This window comes from Chaetodon auriga, chromosome 2, assembly GCF_051107435.1.
Source record: "Chaetodon auriga isolate fChaAug3 chromosome 2, fChaAug3.hap1, whole genome shotgun sequence".
Taxonomy (NCBI): Eukaryota; Metazoa; Chordata; class Actinopteri; order Chaetodontiformes; family Chaetodontidae; genus Chaetodon; species Chaetodon auriga.
The window spans coordinates 3,770,306-3,792,540 of record NC_135075.1 but is presented as its reverse complement, the minus strand read 5'-3'; the positions used below and the strand labels follow the sequence as shown (position 1 = coordinate 3,792,540).

Below are 22,235 nucleotides of genomic sequence, written 5' to 3'. Positions count from 1 at the left end.
CATACTTTCTTCACATAAAATGACATTTAAACTGATTAAAAAGTAGCTTTTAAAACAAAAACTATGCCAAAATATATAAGACAATTTATATTCCTATTTTGTTAAAGAGCAAAAGCTAAATGACAATGTGAAGATGGATGATTTGACAAAATCATGTGTGTCTTTCACACAAAGACATTAAAAATTCTCCTGCATCTGCAGATTATGCTAATTATTGATACAGGTATATGCTGTAACAACCGCCCAAAAGAGCTCTTATTCAGAAGTTAATTCAGCCATCAGACTTGTTACTAAAGGCACCAATTGAGTGGGTTCTTGTGAATTTGAACACCCATGATGAAATCAGACAGTGAGGTGACCATTCTGGGAGAACAGGGCGTAGCAGAGATTAGGCAAAGCAGAGTTTTAACTGTGCACTAAATCTGTGTCCATTCCCATATTTAACTTTCTTGGTGTGCTGGAGGTCGCTTAAGGTTGCTTAAGGTTTTGACCAGTGTTTGGCATTTAATTTGGATTCAGCTTTAACCTTTTGACGCAAATGTATATTAGTCTTCAGTCACTGGATTTTTGACATTGCCATTTTAGCAAAGTTTTCAAAAGAGACAATTTAGTCTTATTCATTCATTCATTCATTCATTCATCTTCTATACCCGACTATCCCTTTCAGGGTTGCGGGGGGGCTGGAGCCTATCCCAGCTGTCAACGGGCGAGAGGTGTGGTACACCTTGAACCGGTCGCCAGTCGATTGCAGGGCCCAATTTAGTCTTATTTTAGTAATTAATTTTTTATTTGCATTCTAAGGCTACAGTTGTTGCCATCTTTGTCATGTAGTTACCATGGTTACAGGTGTTGTCACAAGGCTTTATCGCAAGATTAGTGTGATTTATTGTTCAGGCACATATGCAATGTCCATGTGAATCTGCTCTGCAGTAATACAAAAGACAGTGTCTCCTCAGTGAATCCAGTTATCATTTCCAAACATTGTTTGAATATAACCACTCTCTGTCGTTCCTGCTCACCTAGCATTAGCATTACCACAGCTACATGTTCTTTCCACTGCAGAGAAGCTGATCATTCAGAAGCTGGATTCACTCACTTGTTTGATATACTGACAACATGGGGATATTAGCGAACATCTAGAGCAGGCCTTCTTCATGTCCTGACTTGGTCCACATCCGGACCGAATGGCAAGTCATTCCTAACCCAGCCAGTAACATCAACTGTGGGTCACATCCAGCCCACCACATTCCTGTCCAGTCCACAGTATATTAATGAATTCAGAAAATGCATGCATCTAATGTTACTTACCAGTGGAGGTCCACTCCATCCTAAAAGTGACTGTCAATCAGCTGGCCAACCCGTGACAATGAGCCAAAAACTCAGTATGTCATAATTCATAATTTATTGGAAGTGGCATGGTGTTATTTGTTATGAGAGCAGAGTAGGGAAGACGGTGACACCTGGCATGTCCGATCTACCTAACCAAGAGGCAGTCCAGCAACAAAGAAAGGAGGACTGACCCCCAGAGGAGGAGCAGCAGGAACTGCAACAGCTGAATAGCTCTGAAAAAGCTCACAATCCACTGCTGTCTGTTTAAACCAACCGCTACAAAAACAGATCCAACATTCCCATCACAGCTCCAGATGAGGAGTGACCTGCGTGACCAGGGTTTCCAGTGGACTATGAAGGGTTTGGTTATATGGTGCGTATGGTTTCATCTAAACTGGGTTGGGAAAATGATCAATATGGTTGGGGGTTGGTCATCAAAATATGGCCAGACAAGACCACCTCATCAGGCGTTATCCCTTTCGTAACAATGTAAAGTAATGCTTTGAGCTTGTTGTTTTCCTAAACCTAACCAACCTTGACCACAGTGTTGTCAGTTGATTTTTAGGATTTTCCAGGACTGATATGTAATGGTTTTGGAAAGCACAGACAAATGATGTCATCCTGCTGATAGGGGCATTAGATCGGAATACACTTCTATTTGTTGTTCTGGAGGGCCTGGACAAACGACCTGATTGTCATTTAATTTGGCTCCATCAGACGCACCTGAGATAGCTGCCCAAAATACCATGGTTGTAACACATGTAGTATTACAGGGGTTTTACAATGCACTGAGGCACATAAACAATGTTGGAAACAACAAATAATTGGCATTGTGCACAATGGTGAGAACAGAGAACCTGCAGACACTCGCGTACTGCAGATGAGGGTGATTCTTTGCAGAAAATTACACATTCAGACAGTAACCCTCCACCTGCTGATCTCACTGTAGCCAGCCACATTACATGCTGGTAATTAATCACAGCAGCAGTGACAGAAGTACTGACCCCTGATCAGATCCAAACCACTCACAAGTATCATAGCAAGAAAAGGAGGACTTCTGCTAATGAGACACATCACAAATCTTCTGTCTAATCACAGCTCAGTTCCTGCCTCCTAATTTCTCTCAGGGGAGATTGGACTCCTCATTCAGTGATGAATTACAGAACAATCTTGGCAATTGTATTGAAATTGGATCTTGATTAGAAAACAAGGTCTGTAGTCTGAGGGGAGGAATCCCCAGGTATAGCAGTGGCTCAGTGCTGTTTTCTGCCTGGTGTTCAAGCTGCTGGAAGATGCTTTGTTGCTGCTGTTGTCCTGTACTTCCTCCAGTGTTTATAAAACACTCCAAATTAACAGACTGGCTTTCAGGAATTTCAGACTCAAAGCAAAGTAAATTTCATAAGTGGATTAATTTACACAGCTATTGTGAAGATGTGAGACTAACAATCAAGTGGAGCAAATTGAGGCAAGAATGCATCTCAGCGAGTTTGAAAATGTTTTACTTACCCCAAAGCTTCATGACTCCACCTCATGAATATCAAAAGAGGAAAAACTGAGAGAAACCAATAAAAAAATCATGGATAGAGGACAGACTGAATGAGATTTAAGGACATTAAACTGAGCACAACATTTATTTATTTATTTATTTATTTAGCCTTGTTGAATAGGAACCCATCTGTCTATTTTCCTTGAGTTTGTTTCCTGTCTCTGCAAGTTTTGAGCTCAATCTGAGCTCTCACACAAACCAACACACAGCCATACTCCACAAGCAAACACACAAACAGTTGTCGCATATTGTTACACATAGATGCAGCTCAAATTCATGCAAATAAATTTTGACATCACCCAAACACAGTATTTTCTTTGCTGCAATGGTAATACATAATAGTTGGCTTCCCAGGTACCACACAGTGATTCAGCAAATCATGGCATAGTCTGGTCATTTTCTTCCACATACTGTACTGTTTTACAAATATGTTTAGGCTGAATGGAAAATTTGATGAAAAATTCCTTGTGTTTGCTTAAGGTAATTCTCAGTGATACAACACTTAGAGTCTACAGCCATGCTAGTGACTCTGTGAGGCTGTATTTGTGCACAGCCGTGATTTGAGCTAAATGGAAATGTTGACATGCTGACATGCTCACAATAACAATGTTAACATGCTGATGCTAATCAGGCATAATGATTACCATATTTACTATCTTAGCACAGCGTTTTAGCATGCAAACCTTTGCAAATTAGCATTAACCACAGAATACAGCTGAGGCTAATGTAAATACTGTTAGATTTGTCATCAACCAAAGTACCTGACAAATTGAAAGTTTGACTTTAAGGTGCCATTTGTTTAAAGTCAGAAGATCGCCACAGTTCTAGCAAATCATTGTGGAAGTTTATGAGTTTAAGATGGCTCTAGCATAGCAAGAAAGTGGCCCAGATGATCAAGTCATCAAGTGAAAGCTTAAATCCACAAGAGGAGTTAGCCCTTAACCACCTTCTACGGTAAGCTATTGCAATTGCTGTACAATGGATATTGTGTAGTCGATGTATGGGATCTTACACATTTACCGTTGATATTCATTTGCATCCACTGTAATTGGGTGAAAGCAGTAATCTGACATGACAATCGCAAAACTTGAAATCATCTCACGTACTACTAGGGGCAAGTGATAAAGCATGTTGTTGAAGAGATCCTTTGTTTTACAGGGGGGTTCAGTGGGGCTATGATTTGCCAAATGATCTTGTTATGTACCACATGATAAAAAACTGAAACAAGACACAGTTTTCACATTTTGAGGTTCATTGTAGATGCTATTGATGTAATATTTGTAAGCATACTGTGTTTGGTAAGGTCCAAAAGACAAGTTAAATGTGATCATTTTGATAAGTCAGAAAGGTCAGCTCTCATGTGTAAACATGCCTCTTTTCAGACATTTTCACATGTTCATCTCCATGTTTTATGCAGATGTTTATAAGAAAGAACTACAGGTCAGCATTTACAAAATGATGCCTGTTCGATGCACAGACCCCCTGGCTATTTTTGTTGGAGTATCATATGGGGAAACATATTGCCAATCACTGTCAAGACCAGAATATTGTTCAATAAAAATGTTGAATTTCTTATTCATATCCTCCATTCTTGTTTTCTTTGTTGTGGTTGTGCTCATATTTTCTCAAACAAAGGTACAAATACAATTCCTGACAAGCAACCACTGGAAGGCGAAACTGACTGCCACACAATAATGCTGCAAATGTCCTTAGTGTCTGTCACGTAACACCTTTCTAGCACTGTCAGTGTGCACATAGCAACAAATCAATCCTTTCTCCTCGGTGATATACTTCAAAGTTCCAAATATTGCTTCTACAGAGTTAATGGAAAAAGTTAGCAGCACGTATACATCTAATTTCAACATTGTCTAACTTTGAGAACACACAGAATTGTGTGAGCTTTGATGCACGTCCATCTAAAAAAAGCCCATCACATAATACTCCTCCAGTCTACTATGCTTTTATTTTCAATTTATTACATTTTATTAACTAAACACTTTTAACCATCTTTCCAGGGTGGTGTCTGAGTTTGTGTCAGATTTCCCCTTACTCTGTTCTGCTCTCTCTAAGAAATGCTAAAGAACAGCCAAATAAATAAAAGAGAACTCCATTGATTCCTTCCTGAGGAAATCCTGCCAACTGATTGCCATGCTTGCCCCTTGAATGTAGTTGTCAGTACCAGAGCCGCCATGCATATATTATGATGGAGAAAACGCTGAAAGTCTCGTACTTTATCATTCTCTGTGCCTCGGTGGCCTCTGAGAATCCTTTGACAACCATCTAAATTCACAACTGCCTCCAAATAGAAGTCTCTAACAATTTTTGGGTCACTGGCTCTAGTAAATGCTTTCATCCATAATTTCCCATGAAAATCCATCAATGCAGTCATTGATACAGATACCACTTCAATTTGCTTCAACTTGTCATCTGAGTCAAGGTGCCAAATATAATTGGGCACTTTTGTAAAACAGCTTGGCAATGGAGATGTCTGCCTCCTCTGAGTTCAACGCCGCTTCGGTGTAGTTCTTTTACAATTAAATGAATGGCTTCTTTCTTAATGTGTAATCTATTGTTCTTGCATTTTATGTACATCCACCTATATCCGTGGAGACAAGACATTTGTAATTGTAAGTCCCCATCAAAACTGGTGTATCCCTTGCGGGAGGCTACAGGTCTTATAAATTCATTTTGTTTTTCATCGATAATAGAATGGTGATCACTTGCAAACAAAAGACTAATATGTTTATAATGAAGTCAGAGGTTAAAATAAAGCCCAGCTAACTCCTGTACTGTTATTTCCACACAAAAACATAGCTGGCCGGAAAGCACTGGGTGGTCCCCTGTGCACGGCAGATATCTAGTGTGACTGCAATACTTCGTGAGCACGTGAAACTTCTTTGTGAACACAGGAAACTATGGTGCAACTATCCCATGTCTCCTTAGGGGCTCCAAAATTTTAAAATAGTCAAAACGTGAAACAGCCTGAAACACCCTGTGAACTTTGCCAGTGGGAGTCTTAGCTCCGAGCAGATTCAATACTCTACATGTCTCTATTTCCTTCAGTGTGTTTTTCCTTCAGACCCCTATATTAATTTTACTCCATTAGTTCAGTTCTTTCTAAACTTTTCTTCACTTCTGTGTGAAGAACATATAAATACAATTTATTCTAATGTTGATTATATATGTATTGCTCTGGTCTTTGATCTACGCACATCCAAAAGCTGACACTATCTCATTAGACCACACCTATCAAATGTTGTCCCTGTTCATGGTCCAGAATATCTCAAGCACTGTGTGTGAGCGGATTACACGCTGACAGGAAAAAGCTACAAATTAAAAGTTTTCAAGTCAAGTCAAACCCAGAAAAAAAGTAGGAAAACCATTATCATCTGCTCCGAAATTCCCTATGGCTGCGAGTCACACTCCACCTCACAACACGACAAGGCGATTCGTTCCATCCACTTGAGGCAGCACTGCTGTGAGCAGGCCGCCTGATGCTGCGCTTTGATTAAAATGCCGGCTGAGATTCAAGGATTTTGCAGTAAACATCTGTGACACACACGCAGGCACAAACACCAGAACACAGACACAGAATCCATTATGCTAGATGGAACCACAGATGATAATATTGCACACACACATAATACATTCTCCTTGAGAGGCTGTTTCCTATAACCTTGAACTGTGGTTTCGCCAAAATCAGTCTATTGTCCATTCCTCAGCTTCTTTTGTGAGCACAATCATGTAACCTCGGCTGCAGGTAAAACTCAAATACAGTCACTTGACACAAGAATTAATTCCTATACTTTCTTCCTCTCAGTGTGGTTTTCTTTTTAATCAATCTCTGCTGACCCTTCTGCTTTGACAAAGAACGCTAACACTGATGTATGAGCTTCTACAGGCTGCAATCGCTGTGATAATGACTTTTGCATGGTTGGTTGGGGCGATGGGGATACCTTCAGTATCACACACACACACACACACACACACACACACACACACATACACACGCACACGCACGCACGCACACACACGCACACACACATACAGAATGCCACTTATTTCCTTAGTCCAATTCCCATTCCTGCTGCAACACTGCTACTAAAAGAACAGTGGTGGTAAAGCTGCGGCCCCTTGACTGGAGCAGAAGCACAACAGGATGGAAGAAAGTGATACAGATGAAGAAATAACTTAAAGAAGGAAGTCATCAAAGAAAGTGCATATGGATGTGTGTTCTTTCGTGTGTGTGTGTGTGTGTGTGTCTGTGTGTGTCCCCTTCAGCAGGAGTTTTCCCACACATCTCTTGTCCTCCTCCCACATCTTCCACCGCCTGATGTGGGTCCCCACTCCCACACATGTTATACAAGTTTAAACACACACACACACACACACACACACACACACACACACACGCGTTACATTACTTTAGAGGACACTGACTTACATTCATTTCAGCAGTTTTACTGGTCAAGTGTGTGTGCACATACATGGAATATGACTCTGTTTTAAACATTGCAGTCAAAGTACTTGCACAGGAAATAAGACAAACAGCTGAATGAGGACAAAAGAACAAAAAAACGGGACCAAAAAATATGGATCAGAATGAAGAGGCAATAAACAATACATATGATGAAATTTACAATGTGCAGGTATTCATGTTGTCAGTGACAGTGAGTGTTGAATATACATGTTAAAAACTGCTTTAATGGATGATAAATGTCAGTCAATGGATGTATTAGTGTCAGAGGGTTAGCGATACCATATGACTGCTACCTGTTCATTAGGGTGACAGCTTGTGGGAAGAAAGTATTTTTGTGTCTGCTGGTTTTGACGTTCAGTGATCTGAAGCACTTACCAAAGGGGAGAAGTGGGAACAGGTTGTGTCCATGATGTGAGGGGTCTGCAGTGATGCTTCCTGCATGCTTTCCTGGAGACTGACCCTATCCCTCATCATAAGCACTACTTGCTGAAACCTAACCCTAACCTTAATCATAACCTGAACCTACCCTTACTTTAAAAACCTCTTAACATTCCTGTACAACAAGCCTAAAATGCCTATCCAAGGCGAACCACACTGAGTACATGCATGGTTATGGTCTCTTTTGAAATATAACTTCACTGTCACTAACAGTTAGAATGACTAGAAGTACTACTGGCATTGAGTAATACAAGATTGAACACACTGAACTAGAAGGTTTTTATTTCTGCCTGAATATTTTTGTTGGAAAAAAACACACGCATTTGTCTATGTCCAGGGCTTATTAGCTGGGAAACACAATGAAACCACAGTAAGAAGCCTTACCCTTGTCAAAATTTAGAATAATACAACATTAAGTTAACATTTTAGTTATGTTTTTCTAATGGCATGCTCCAAAAAACTATATTTATTGAGAAAAATATCTATGCTTCTATTTAATATTTATATAGACAGGCCAAGTATTTTAACATGGGCCGTCAGAGCTTGTTTATCAGCAGTGAAAATGCTTTCAACATGAAACTGATCGATGTCACACCTGAAGAAACATCTACAGGTACATTAATATGACCGCAAACAATCACCATATTATTTGGGTTCAAGACAAATTTCATTTGCTTAATTGTAAAACCTCGTCACCCAGTTTAAAACATTCGTTAGTTTATAATCAAAAAGTAATCAAACAAATGTACTGCATTGGAAACTAATCCTAATGAAAAAACGCAGGTATTTCAAGACATGCTCAGGTAATGGTATTTACTTGAGTATATTGAGAGCAGTCTACTTGTCCTACACTACTTTCCAGAGAGAAATATTATTTTTACTTGTTCCTCCAATGTCATTTATATAATTGCTACAAAATATTATGCAGACTCAGATTTTACATCAAAGAAATTAAGAATACAAATAATAACACTGTCACTGTAAGGTAAAAATGCTATATTGCCATAATGTAAACTTTGCGCAAAGCTCGGAAAAAATCTTTATCTTAATAAATGTACTGTCAAATACAGTATTTTTTTTTTCTTCCTCTGAAACCCCAAAGTACATTGAAGAATCACCAGAATCTTTTCTCACACAGTGCTGGTGGAACACAGTTGTGGAAAATTAGGCTGAGTTATGTTCAGCCGAGTTTCTCAAGATTACTTGCATGTTATGTAACGGTTCTGTGACCAGTAAGGACATCACGTACTTGTGGAGGGTATACAACATAATTAACCAGGGCTTTCACCAGTGAATGTGGGCAGCAAGCCTTCGGCCCTCTGATTATGTGAACAGTGCAGGGGATCCCTTTCAGAACTATAAATAAATGAATGCAAATGAATGCAAGTGTAATGCTTTCAAAGCTCGGTAAATCAGCGGCTTCCACTGCTGCCTGGAATAGATGATGGCTTTGATGTGGCGGTTACTGAGATGAGCATAGAAGGGTACATTCATGCATGTGTAAGTAGTGGAAAGTAAAGTAACAAAGTAAATGTACTTAAATATTCTGATTTCATGGGAACTACACTGATTTTTCACATGAATGAGTTTACTCTTTAAAGGGTGTTATTTTTTGCTATTATTAAGCCATTTGTTAATCAAATAAACATGTTTGATGAGGTGTGTGTTGTAGTGGATAGGCTAGATTTGATTTTTCTTTGTTTGTTTTTCAAGAAAATACTGCATCTGGAATGTTTTGCATAGCCCTAACATTTAAGAAAATTCTTCATTATCTCTACAGGCCCAATCTGACAACGCCTCAAAATCCATATAAGCTATGGTTATTCGATTTGCTCTTAAGTGGTGACCAGAAGGAGAATAGAGTAGAAAAGAGTAGAATAGAATAGAAAGCCTTTGTCATTGTGCAGAATACAACAAAACTAGGAGCACTACTCCTGATCAGTGCTTTAAAAGACAAAATAAAACAACCTCAGCAGAACAATGTATGAATGTAATCATGCACAATAACATAATTTTGCTATTACCAACAGGTATGCATCTGTCTATTAATACTGCACAGTAATATTTTTTTTTCCTTTTGGAACAGGAGAAGACACAAAATCAATACTGTGTGTGTGAATGATCAGTGACAGAGCTTCTTATATGTCTGATTCTGCCTGAAACTCAACAATTCACTGTTGAAACAATCCCACCTACAGTTTGTAAGTGTACAATAGAGCGTCTCCCAACTGCCCACAATTAGCTACAAAAACATTTTTGCAACTAACATTTCTGTCTTCAGTAAGAAAATACAGTCAAGAAAATACATTGAATCAAAGACTTTTAAAAACAATATGAGGTCGTCTTTGAAGGAACTCAATTCCATGCTTTTTAAGGCATTTCAAGACAAGTGCTGGTACTATCACGCCTCAACTATTGTAATTCCTTACTGGCAGGGCTCCCAGCATGCTTGTTAAAACCTTTGCAGATGATCCAGAATGCGACGGCTTGCCTGGACTTTAACCAGCCCAAACGAGCTTATGTTACTCTGCTGTTCATATCCCTCCACCCAGTTGCTGCCCGCATCAAGTGTAAGTCCTTGATGCTTGCCTACAAAATTGCAACCAAAACCTCTCCGACCTACCTGAAGTCCCTCATTCAGGTTTATGCTCCCTCCTGCTCACTACGCTCTGCCCAGGAACAGCACCTGGTGTTGCCACCTCCAAAAGGCCCCAAGTCTCTAGCTGGACTCTTTTCCTCTGTGGTTCCCCGGTGGTACTCCATTCCCATTCATCCAACTCCATTTGTTTTGCAGAGTCCCTCTGGATCTTTAGAAAAAGACTAAAGACCAAGCTCTTTACTGAACACCTTGTTTTAGAAAAAAAAAAAAAAAAGAAAACCCTTGGATGAATGACTGTATGCACTTTTTGCATTCCTTCGTAGCACTGCCTCATAGCACCTATGTCCAGTTGGACCAGAAAGTTGCGTTAGTGCACTTACTCTTGTTGTTCTCTCCTGTCTAGAACCCTGCTTGTGACGTATGAAAATCTCATTTGTACCTCACCACAGATAAAAGCATCTGCCAAATGACAAATTGTAATTGTAATTGTAAGACCTGCAAATGCCCTGCAGACAAGAACGTCAACTTTTGACAATTCTGCAAAACTGGATTATTTTAACTGCAAATGTTTTTTTTAAAATGTACTGCAGTCGCATTGTACACAAATTATATGGATGTAATTTCGAGGGATATTGGGTTGAAACACAAGAGGTGAGGCAGGTAAACAAATCTCCTGGTTTGTCAGATTTATTTGGAAGAGAAAATGAAGGTGAAAGGTAAAATCATTGCCTGAGCTGTCTATCATAAACATCCATCACCTATTACTTACTAATTTCCTGGTTCAACTGGCTGTGGTTGTGCATATTCACATTGTGAGTATGCACAGAGGCACTATTGCTGACATTTAGGCTGCACTTAATTTTCTCCAAACAAGACTAATTGAAAACCTGGTATATGGCTGGACAATCAGTGTTAATGACATCAATTCCTGGATATTTAACGTTCATTCGCAGTTGCACTGAAGTGACATCTGACATAACACGGTTGTGCTACACTTGAGAAAAGAAATGTTCTAAATGTAGTAGTAAGAACAATACTTTCCACTCATATCCTAAGATACCTGATTTATTATGATCAGAATTCTTCCCATTTTAATGATCCATTAACTCCCCCACTTTTTCATGGTTCCTACCTGATGTCTCTCAGTTTTCTATGACTCACTCTGTACTGAGTGTTTTGAGTGATTGTTATTTGGGGTGCTTTAAGTATCTGTGCTCTCCCTCATGCCTCTGGGCGCATGGAGAGTTGTTTTCTCTCCCACTCTGCTCTATGCTGGACTGTTACAGTTCATAACTATCATCTCCACTTCTTGCAGCATTAGATTTTAGATTTTTTCCAGTTTCATTCAATCATGGTCAATATTAGGTATTGTATTGTACTGAAGCCACTGACTTTTGTTTTCCCTGACTGTGGCTAGCTGGTCTTCCAGTACGTAAAACGACATGTAACTGTGCAAAGAAAATGGATGGATGGAGGAGAGTAACCTTGTGGGTGTTTTTACATGTCACATTAAAGCAAGTCAATCAAATCAATGCACATCCATCATCCTGTAGTTAAGACAATCCACTTCATTAATTCAGTACCAGTTAATATAGCCTATGCCTCCAAACCCTGCATAATCAACGGAATTATCACTTGGCAAAAGTCAGTATGCACACAGTTAAGCTGGCATGCAACCACACAGGACAAAGATCAATACTGTGAAGAAAAAAAAACACTCTGCCCCACCTATATGATGTGTGCATGGTAGCTAATCTGGCAAGTTTTCATGCATTTGTCAATTATAACTGACGACAAAATCAAATGTTAGGCTGACTTTATGAATAGTTTCATCATGTTGAGATTATTTCACAGCAGTCAAGCATCTAGCGAAGTTGTATTAGGCAATGCTACGTCTGTAGTAAGTTGTAATTAGCGTAGCATTAAGCAAAGTAAGTGAATGAAAACAAGTAGTTTGTGTTTTGAATGATTTCAGTTCTTTACTTGTGTTGAGCAAATGAAGCCAAATTCGTAGCATCCATTCTGAAGAAGAGCTGCAGTGCAAGCAGAGGTCATCTAATAGGCTATGAAAACATAGCAAAGGAAGCTTTCATTTCCTGCAGGCACTGGGTGTCAGCCCAGTCACCAGGATTTTATACATTTCTTCAAAGCACGGATATGTTAAATTTGTATGTTTTATATGAATCATAGCAAAATTTCTGCAACAGCTATCAAAGTGACATAGTTCATATTATCAGTACAATCATATGAGATGAATTTCTCACCAGGAGGAGGGGATGATGGTGGCATGAAAAATTGCATTTTTAACAAGAAGTTAGGACATTTTGTCACAACAAGAAATAGAAAGTTGAAATGTAAAGACATGTAAAGTTTGAAATTAAGAATATAAAGAGACATAAAGTTCCAACATATTCCTGGCTTGCAGAAATGTACAATGCCAACATTTTTCCTGGTGGAATGTTTTCTTGCATATTAATCAGTGCACGAGTTGACGTTGTGAATGAACACACTTTAGATGTCAATATGACAACTTTGACTATTCCATTTGTTTTTACGGGCCTTTTCACTTCACTTTAGTCTCTTTAGTAATAACTGGATCTTCAAGCACTTAACATGTTTGAATTTCAGCAGGTTTACGTGACCTGCAAATATTCTATTTCCTCACTTGGAGAAACAAGGTGGTGAGCATCATTCTGCTGTTATCATAGCCGATGGTCAGTTCTGATGAATCATAACTTTTGTTTAAGCCTCTTTATTTATCCAAGGTTAGCTTAAAAAAAAAAAAATAAATAAATACAAATAAGATTAAATCTTGCTTAAAGATGTATTACCAGTTACACACAGGATGTCATTAACTGTAAATCTTGAAAGGCCTTTGGCATGCAGGCTACCATATCCAGAGGTGAAGCTTTTACCTTTCAGCAACAGATTAAGAAATCAGAGACATGGGAACAGCTCACTCAGATCTGCTTTAAGTTCATCAGGCAGCAGATCATGAACAATGGCCATCTAGTATTCATGAGCAAAGATTAAACAGGTCTTCAATGCTATCAATAAAATATCTCAACCAATTGCTGAATGACTTTAGAGTTTTATCTAATTGAATGAAGCACAGCTGGAGGGTTTACTTCTTTTCTGAAATCTAAAATCTAAAATGATAACTTGGATTTTGGCTTTGACATCATTAGCACAGTCCAGTCTCTTCATTCTCTTCTCTCTTGGAGATTTCACCATCTACATTTTTTATGACACTTTTTCTACACTGAAGTAATCATTAATGATTACATTTAAGTTGAACTTACTCTTGATTATTCTTAATTATATGCTAATTAAATGCATAATGAGCGTATGGAGATGAATCTTTTTTAACCTTTATTCTACCCAGGTTATTCTCACTGAGATCTGAAGTCTTTTTTCAAGGCGAACCAGGCCAAGAGAGCGGCATCGTAATAAATATTAATGTCCAAGTGCACCATACAATACTACACTGTAACAAGCAGAATGAGGTCACATTGACATGAAAAGGCAGGGTAAAGCTTTCTCCATATGTTACAGGCAGCCCACAATGTTCTTCATAATCATCATCATTGTCATCGTGACAGATCAGTATTATCAGTCATCATTGATGGTGATATGAATGCATTTCAGCCGTGTTTGTGGTGACTAAACCAGGGATTTTAAGAGAAAATGCTAAGCAGCAATCATCTGTCAAGCTGCAGACTACTAGTGGAGCCATGTTTGTGGCCACAAAATCGGAAAACTTTGGATCAACAGCAGTATGGAGGGAGCTAGGAAAGGCTCAGAAGAATACCACAGCATCTGTAAATCACACTGGAGGCAGTGTGATGGCATGGCCATGCATGGCTTCCACTGCTACGGTGTCAGCAGTGTTTATTGATGATGTGACAGAAGACAGAAGCAGCTGGGATGAATTCTGAAGTGTATAGGGATATACTGTCTGCTCAGATTCAGACAAATTCAGCAGAATTGACTGGATGGTGCTTCACAGCATAGATGGACAATGACCCAAAACATAGTGAGAAAGCAATCCGGGAGTAGGCCAACACAAAGAGATGTTCTGCAATGGCTGAGTCAGTCAACTAATCTCAACTACTATCAAGCATGCATTTCACTTGCTGATGACAAAAGAGGCAGCAAGACCCTTGAATAAACAACTGTCACAGAGGAGGAAACCCAGCATTTGGTGATGTCCATGGATTCCAGATTTCAGGCATTGCCTGCAGAGGAATCTCAAGACAGTATGAAGAAGGAACATTTTATTCATGGTTATGTTACTGATTCCAAGAGCCAGGGCATAAGTATAGCATTTTTGTCAGCTATTCTCATCTCTGCTAAAAAGAGGGGTTGCAATGTTTGGACAAGATGGTTTCAGAAAATGTTTGGGAACCATTTTCAACATTTTCAAGCAGGGAAAAGAGTGGGAAAATTGTTCTTGCCGCAGAGCCTGTTTCACATCAGAGATTACTAATAAACTGCATCAGACTTGGAATGGATAGTGAGTTTGTTTTCAGCTTCAGTTAGCTAAAGGCATTAGCTAATGCCATTAGCTTCTGTACATTAACTCTAGGATTGACAGTGCTGCCTGCACTACCACTGCAGCCTTCTCAAAAGGCAGAGTATGCACCCCATGTTTCAAAGTCAACAAAGAAATAACACACTCTTGTGTAATATTTCGTTGTTTGACAGGAGATTCAAGTTTGAAAACACACATGGGAAAACTGCCTGCCTGCAAAGTAACGATGATTTTTTTTTAAGCCATGCTAACAACATGACTCTATCAATGGCAATGGCTATCTGTAATGTTGGAAAGTCAGCTAAATGACTGCTGATTAAATGTCAATAGCAATTAAAGAGATTCATTGATTCAGGTATTGGCACTGAATTACATTTGGTGATATCATGTTCTTTAACTTTTTATCCCAATGTTTTCAATTTGTTTCTTCCTCTTTCTCTTTACATGTCAACTATGGCATGGTTAAATTTAGACAACTAAAATGTGTAATTTGAGGTATTTGTGGTTAAAAAAGCTAACATTGAACTGATGAACACAACCACCCATGTCCCCAACCTCTACACATTTAGAACTTACCTCAGCGCACTACTTCCTGCATTGACACTCAACTTTAGCACCAGATGTACATTGGGCACTGTGAAAATGTCCCCTAAGAATGTCATTCTAAGCACACATGGGTGAAACACTTATTACTAAATATTAGGATGCAAGGACATTGGTGGGTACTAAGGGGCAGGAATTATAGCCCAAAAACCAAAACTAGAACTTGGATACTTGGTCGCAATTGCAGATAAAATTTCTCAGTCCCTAAGAAAATTCCTGAAGGAAGCACAGTCATTGATATGTCTGACGACTTAATTGATTTTGCTCGGCTTTACATGTGATGGTAAGGTGAATGATTTGTTGTTTTTTTAAATTTATTATTTGAGTTTTATTCTATAGCCCTCAAAGCTGTATTTCATGTGAAATAGCATTGTTGAAAATACTTAAGTTTAATAATGTGGCAGCCAACAATGGTATCATCAGCATATAAGTGAATATTTGTTGTACAGCTGTTTAACCTCCAAAACCTGTACAACCTCCAAAATGTTCACAAGCATAGTGACAGTAATGAGATAATAATAATAGCAATATAATAATGATAGCTTGATTCCAGAGAATTCCTGAGAGATCAAGTTTCAGTGTGTGAGGAGCACATATAGAGCTAACATACAGAATACATACCTACTGTACAGCATTATTCTAATGACTCAGGCCTACACTAGACTATGAAGGTTGCATGAATCCTTCCTGCTGGTGTTAAAAAGTCAGGTGAGTACGTTTGGAGACTATACATTATACATCTTGGTATGATATCATTTTACTTGTTGATTTAGTTTTTATTAAACTTGCCAATCAAATAATCAATTTATGCAACAAAAAGATTGGAACGCTCTCATAATTACTGTTTGATTTTTTTATTTTATTTTATTTTATTAGTGAGACATGAGGCTGTGCCTTTTGACTATTCAACATGATTAATTGTGGTCACAACTCTTACTTTCTGCAGTGACACTGGACATTGGCTTTAAATCCAAATAATCAGGTTTGGATTCTTCAAATATATATGCACTCTAATTCCAAGCAACACTTTGCTGCAAACAAAGATTTGGGCCACAGACTTCAGCCTTCAGCCTAGACCCAGTTTAGTTTCTTTAGTTCTGGTGAGCAAGTCATTACTGCAGGGTGTGGCCATCTTTCCCAACTATTCATTGTTTGTGAAACACACATCATTGTGACAACACTGTGTAGCATCTTCATAACATCATGAAATCTTCACTGCCATGCAAAACAAATAACATTACATATTTAAGAAGTTGAAGAGGAATATTGGCTTCACCAGACATGTGCTGCACTCTCAGAACATGCATTTTCACTCAGTAGGTTCCTGGTGTAGTGTGTTTTAGAATGCAAAGCCTATACTTATAATGTGTGAAGTACACATTGAATGACATTAATGTTCAACTATGTTATTGAACTTCCACTGTGTCGAGTAGTGTGCTTTACTGAAGCCTCAAAGCACCCTGAAAATGAACAGAGTGAACTGTGCTGGAAAAAACGCAAGTTCAACAGCAGCTTTCACACTTCACAATTGTACACATTGAGAAACCAGCCTTGGGTCAAGGGAAAACCTCATCCCCAGGGGAGAAAACACTCTGACCTCTCATCTCGTGTTCAGCAACATTCATGCCCCTGTCTGGAGCCAGACGAGCCTGTTTCTGTGACCATTTAAGAGTTACGCTTTGACTAGTTTGGATAAAATGTACTTCAATGTCAGAACCATATCTTCTCTGTCTGTTGAGACAATGAGAGTGAATAATACAAACTAGATTATTTATTAGCTTTATTTCAACTAAAGAAAACATGTCACTATGCACATAAACTGAAAGGAGTACACTTACAACTTATCAATTTGATATCAATTTAAAAAAATACCATACAAAAATACTTTGTTGTTGGTGTATGGAAGTACAAGTTTGCTGTATAAATAGATGTAAAATTGGGTGTTGTTTAATTGGGAGTGAAAAAGGAATACTAAAGATGATATATTTTATCTACAAAAGTATAAAAGTCATCAGCAGGAAAGAGTTAACCGTTATTTAATGTATATCACATTAAAATAACTAGCATTAAATTAACACGTTTGTATCTCTAAATTACTGCATATGAATTGTATTTTTTATTTTTCATTCTAAATATTTAAAAAATATATAATTGCACATTATACCTCTGTATCTATTTGACAGGCTGAGTTCAAATCTGAATTTGATGATGCATAACCTGATGATGCATCTCCTCATTTTCCCTATTCCCAATTAAATAGACTTTTAAAGGCACTTGTTGCCAAGCAAAATATTTGGTCAGTACAACACTGTGCAGTTAGCCTCATCTTTTCTCAATATTGCGCTGTTACCTTGTCATGCTTGGAATGGATGTTTTAATTCTTAATTCAACCAAGCAGGACTGGTCTCTGGTTAAAAGCCCCAACAAAATACAGCACTATAGCCCTCCATGTTCAGATCTGGCTAACAATGCAGAAACTACAAAAAATAAACATTAGATTCTGACCATCCCTAAGCCTGAAGGAAGTCAGAGGTGCAAAAGAATATCTACATATATCTATATCTATATCTGAGATATTCCGCGAAAAACCAAGATCCAGAACATGGAATGTCCAAACAATGTCCAAACAACACCACACAAGATCTCAAAGAGATGAATAAGTCAATGTGGTGGACTTCTGAGCATCAAGTAATGAGGTAGCCAAGATAGACTTAAGGTTGCGGAGACTTGTTGTGGTCTTACAGGGGACAAAGAGGATTTAAAAAGTGAGTCTGGACTGTTTGTTTTCCTCCATTTTATTTGTACAGTAGTTCTAAGTTTTCACTATTGAGGCACTCATTCAGAGAGAGTCCAGAGATGCTGAATTTGGATGCCAAGGTTGAGACTTCATTGTTAAATGGCTCACAACTACTAAAATGTCTTCCTTTCAGAGGGTCCACTCAGCATGTGCAGGTCATCTGAATCTCTCTGAAACATGAGTGTACTTGAACCTCAGTGTTTACTCAGCTGCAGCAGCCTCAGGCTGGAACTGAAAGGTGCAGAGGTGAGGTTTCTCTTTTTTCTTTGAGATTCAGGATTTCCTCACAGTTTTTCACATTGCTTCAGTTTTCTCTTCTTCCGCATGGTGAAACAGTCGATACATTAAATTACAGGTCTTACAGGAAACAGAGGAGCTCTGTGTTTAAAACCAGCATTCTGCTGAATGATGATAAGTCAGACAAAGATGCTACCTATTCTGCCCAGCAACACCAATTCTCTGCTACTCCGCTCTGTCATGGGCAAGGAAGAGGAGAGAGGCAAGACTATATTTGTGTATGAGCGTGTGTGTGTGTGTGTGTGTGTGTGTGTGTGTGAAAATGTATGCAGTAACTACAAGTGCAGAAATCACATGTGTGTGCCCATTCTTGACAATGTGTGAGGTTGTCCCTCGCTCAAATGTCTCTCCTTGTGGGGCTTTCTGCATGGCCAGGGTGATGTTCATTTTCATTACAAGGCAGGTAATAAGAGAAGAGAAGGAGGATGAGGGAGGAGAAGAGGGGTAACTTGTAATGTTGGCCTCTGCCAAACACTCCCTCCATCCCTTTCTCTCCTGTCACCCACTGATGGGGATGACAGGGCGACTGACAGCATGAGCAGCTCATTCAATTACACAGCTCTCTGATGAAAGACTTTCATGTTCTCTAGCGAGAGCAGAGGATGGAGGGAGGGGAGAAGGGAAGTGGTCTGCATCTGGGAATAGGCAGAGGGGATGTGAGTCACAGTGATGGTAAGTGGGAAGCACAGAAAGGAATTGAAGTAGGAAAGAGTTAGCTAGTGTGTGAGGCAAACATGTAGATAAAAAGTGTGACTGGCAAACGATAAGGGCGTGTTCACTCAAAGTCACATTTATTTGAACATCACTCCTGTAGTTTGCTTTGCTTGGCAAAGTCAGAGCAACACAATTAGAACTTGAGTGACACCAGCTCATATTCCTCTCAGCTCAAAGACTGACATATTGTTTCAGAATTAATTGCATTGGTATGTTAGTGATTCTGATTTTGGATGACAGTGGAGGTCAGTGGCACAGAGGCATGAACTAAATGCAGCTATGGATACGCACACAGTGCTTGTTTTGCATCATCTCAATGTTGACTCTGGTCTCTTTTGGTCTCTCTCTCTCTCTCCCAACTTTAGTGACTCAGGATCCCAGTTTTACAGCAGCACAAAGATCAAAAAGTGGCTGATGCTATGCCACTAGCAGTTCAGTAGCGTATGTCAATCCCTAAGCAGCATATGTTGATCCCTCAGTCAGACACGTCATGCCCATTCAAGCTGGGGGGCACATGCCCTAGCTGTGAGACGACAGTGCTAACCACAGAGCCACCGTGCTGCCATACTGAACAAACAAAGACCAACAGCAACAAAAAAGTCATCGACAGAAATTCCAAGAAAGTGATCTTGGATAACTGCAGCACAAAAGACTCTTGTTGCAGCTAAAAAAAGAATCATGTGTATAACCACTTTAATCACACCATTTTCTTGAATGCACTGGCAATAGCTGCTTTGTTGTGTGGGTGCACATGTAGCCAGTAGCCAATTAATGGAAACAAGAAAGATATTAAGAAAAAAGAAGAGAAAAAAGGGATTAAAGTAGGTTATAGCAGTAGCTCCCTCTTCTTCTTTCTTCTGCTCTACATAAAGGCAGCACTTAACACAGACATCTCTACCTCCCTGTCTCTTTTGTTCTATTGCTCTCTCTGATAATAATTGGATAATGAGCAGTCACTCGCTACCAAACTGAAAAAAAGTCTATTTAATCCGCTGAGTATGTGCACATGCCTGCGTGTGTGAAGGCAAGACAGAATTGCCCCCCACTCCCACCCCCATCCTACGAGTGAAGGAGTAAATGAAGAAAAAGTACATCCTTACACTAGAGGGTCTTCTCAGAACTGAAATGTTCAACCTTATCTGACACAGAAGTGTCAACTCACTGGTTACCTGTGAGTTCTAGAAGTCATTTTAAGATTTTCCTGCTTGTCTTTGAAGCCTTGAACGGCCAGGCTCGTGCCTATATCTGTGATCTGCTAAAACCATGTAAGCCTGTTTGCTGCTTTAGATCCTGATGGTTCCAAAATCTCAACTTGTCACTGACAGTGACGGGGTCTTCGCTGTCTAGAACCCTCAATTGTGGAACTCAATTTCCTCTTAAAACTCACTTTTATCTTATGGATTTTTTCTTAACTAATTATTACTGATCCATTTATTATTATCCATCTATTTTATGGTGCTTATCTGGATCCAGGTTGCAGATGCAGCGGGCTAAAGAAGGTAGCGCCGCATTATTTATTTGTTTATTCATTTTTGCACAATAGCATTGAGCTTCACCTTTCTCCAGGTGTCTTATAGAAGTCTACACAGAAGGCTGCTGCTATGAGTCATTTGTCATGGTAAAACTAGAGTGAAGGTTGGGCTCTGCCAGGGTTGTGCCTTATCACCAATTCTGTTTGTGACTGTCATGGTTAAAATCTCAAGCTCCAGCCAGGAAAGAAAGAAAGTCTGCTGTGGTGGTCTTAGGATTGCATCTCTGCTTTTTGCAGATGATGGTTCTGCTGGCTTCACCAAGGCAGGTGGTCTGCAGCCTGGTGTGAAACAGAAGGAATGAGGATTGCTTCTGATGCACTGGGGAATGAGTCAATCCCCCAAATGAAGAAGTATCTGGGTCTCAGCGATGCTGCTATACAGTCACTTTTGGGTTGTGTGCAATTTGTGGTGGTTGGACCAAAGCAAACAAAATGAACTCACCCAGTAAGACATCAAAAGGGGAGCTCCTACTTTACAAATGTAATCAGGAAAAGGACACTGCATGCAGGGACAGATTGGAGAGAAAGGTGAGTGTTTTTTTTAGTACATTATTCATGACAAAGTCAGGCTGACTTGTGTAAATCAAGAGAAGGGAATATGTTGAAGAAGACTCTTGAAAAACCTTTTCATCTATGAAAATGTGAGTAAGAGAGAGACAGATCAGCAGATGAGAATAGCAGAGAGATGTGTGCTCTTCTCCAGCATCCCCCTTGAGTTGATAATGAAAGATAAAACATGTCCATTGGCCTTTTTCATAAAAAAGGAGGGCGATTCATTATGCATGTTTGTGTTTCTTGCTTCACGCTTACCCTCCTGTGAAACGTGACAAGGAATTTCACGCAGGATGAGAGGAGAGCTTTTTAATTGGCGGTGTGGTGGCATTGTGGCTAATTCTCTTTACACTGGTACTTAAGTGGATTATTCAGGAGTTTTAGAGCAGAAAGCAACAGGAAGTGAATAAGTGGAGACAGAAAATATTTTGCTGTTGTCTTTCTGGAAGCTTTCCAGTTTCATGCTGGTTTGGCCTACATACAAACCCTGAAAAATAATGTTTTAAATGAAACCAGGTCAGAGCCAGGCACTTGACAATTCCATAAACATGCATGTAGGATGAGCTGCTGTGTACAATCCGTCACTGAACCAACCTTCTGCACTGTAGTATTGTGGCCAAAAATATCATGGTAACCAGCAGTATCACATTCATCGGACAGTATTCAGGGCAGAAGCTAGCCAGGCTAAATGAAACTGCTCATAAAAGCAGGAGTGCTGTGCTGTATTCACAGTGTCCTCTCAGACAGACAGTCACAGTGATGATATAATAATGTGTTATTAACATCAGTATTTTCCACTACAGTTGACAGTAAAA

The 22,235-nt window shown here is 39.3% G+C and overlaps 1 protein-coding gene across 1 annotated transcript in view; it reads right to left on the bottom strand.

The window, feature by feature from the left end:
* Nucleotides 1-22,235, bottom strand: part of LOC143332710 (copine-9-like) — a 159,908-nt gene that overhangs the window by 52,347 nt on the left and 85,326 nt on the right. The window lies entirely within an intron of this gene.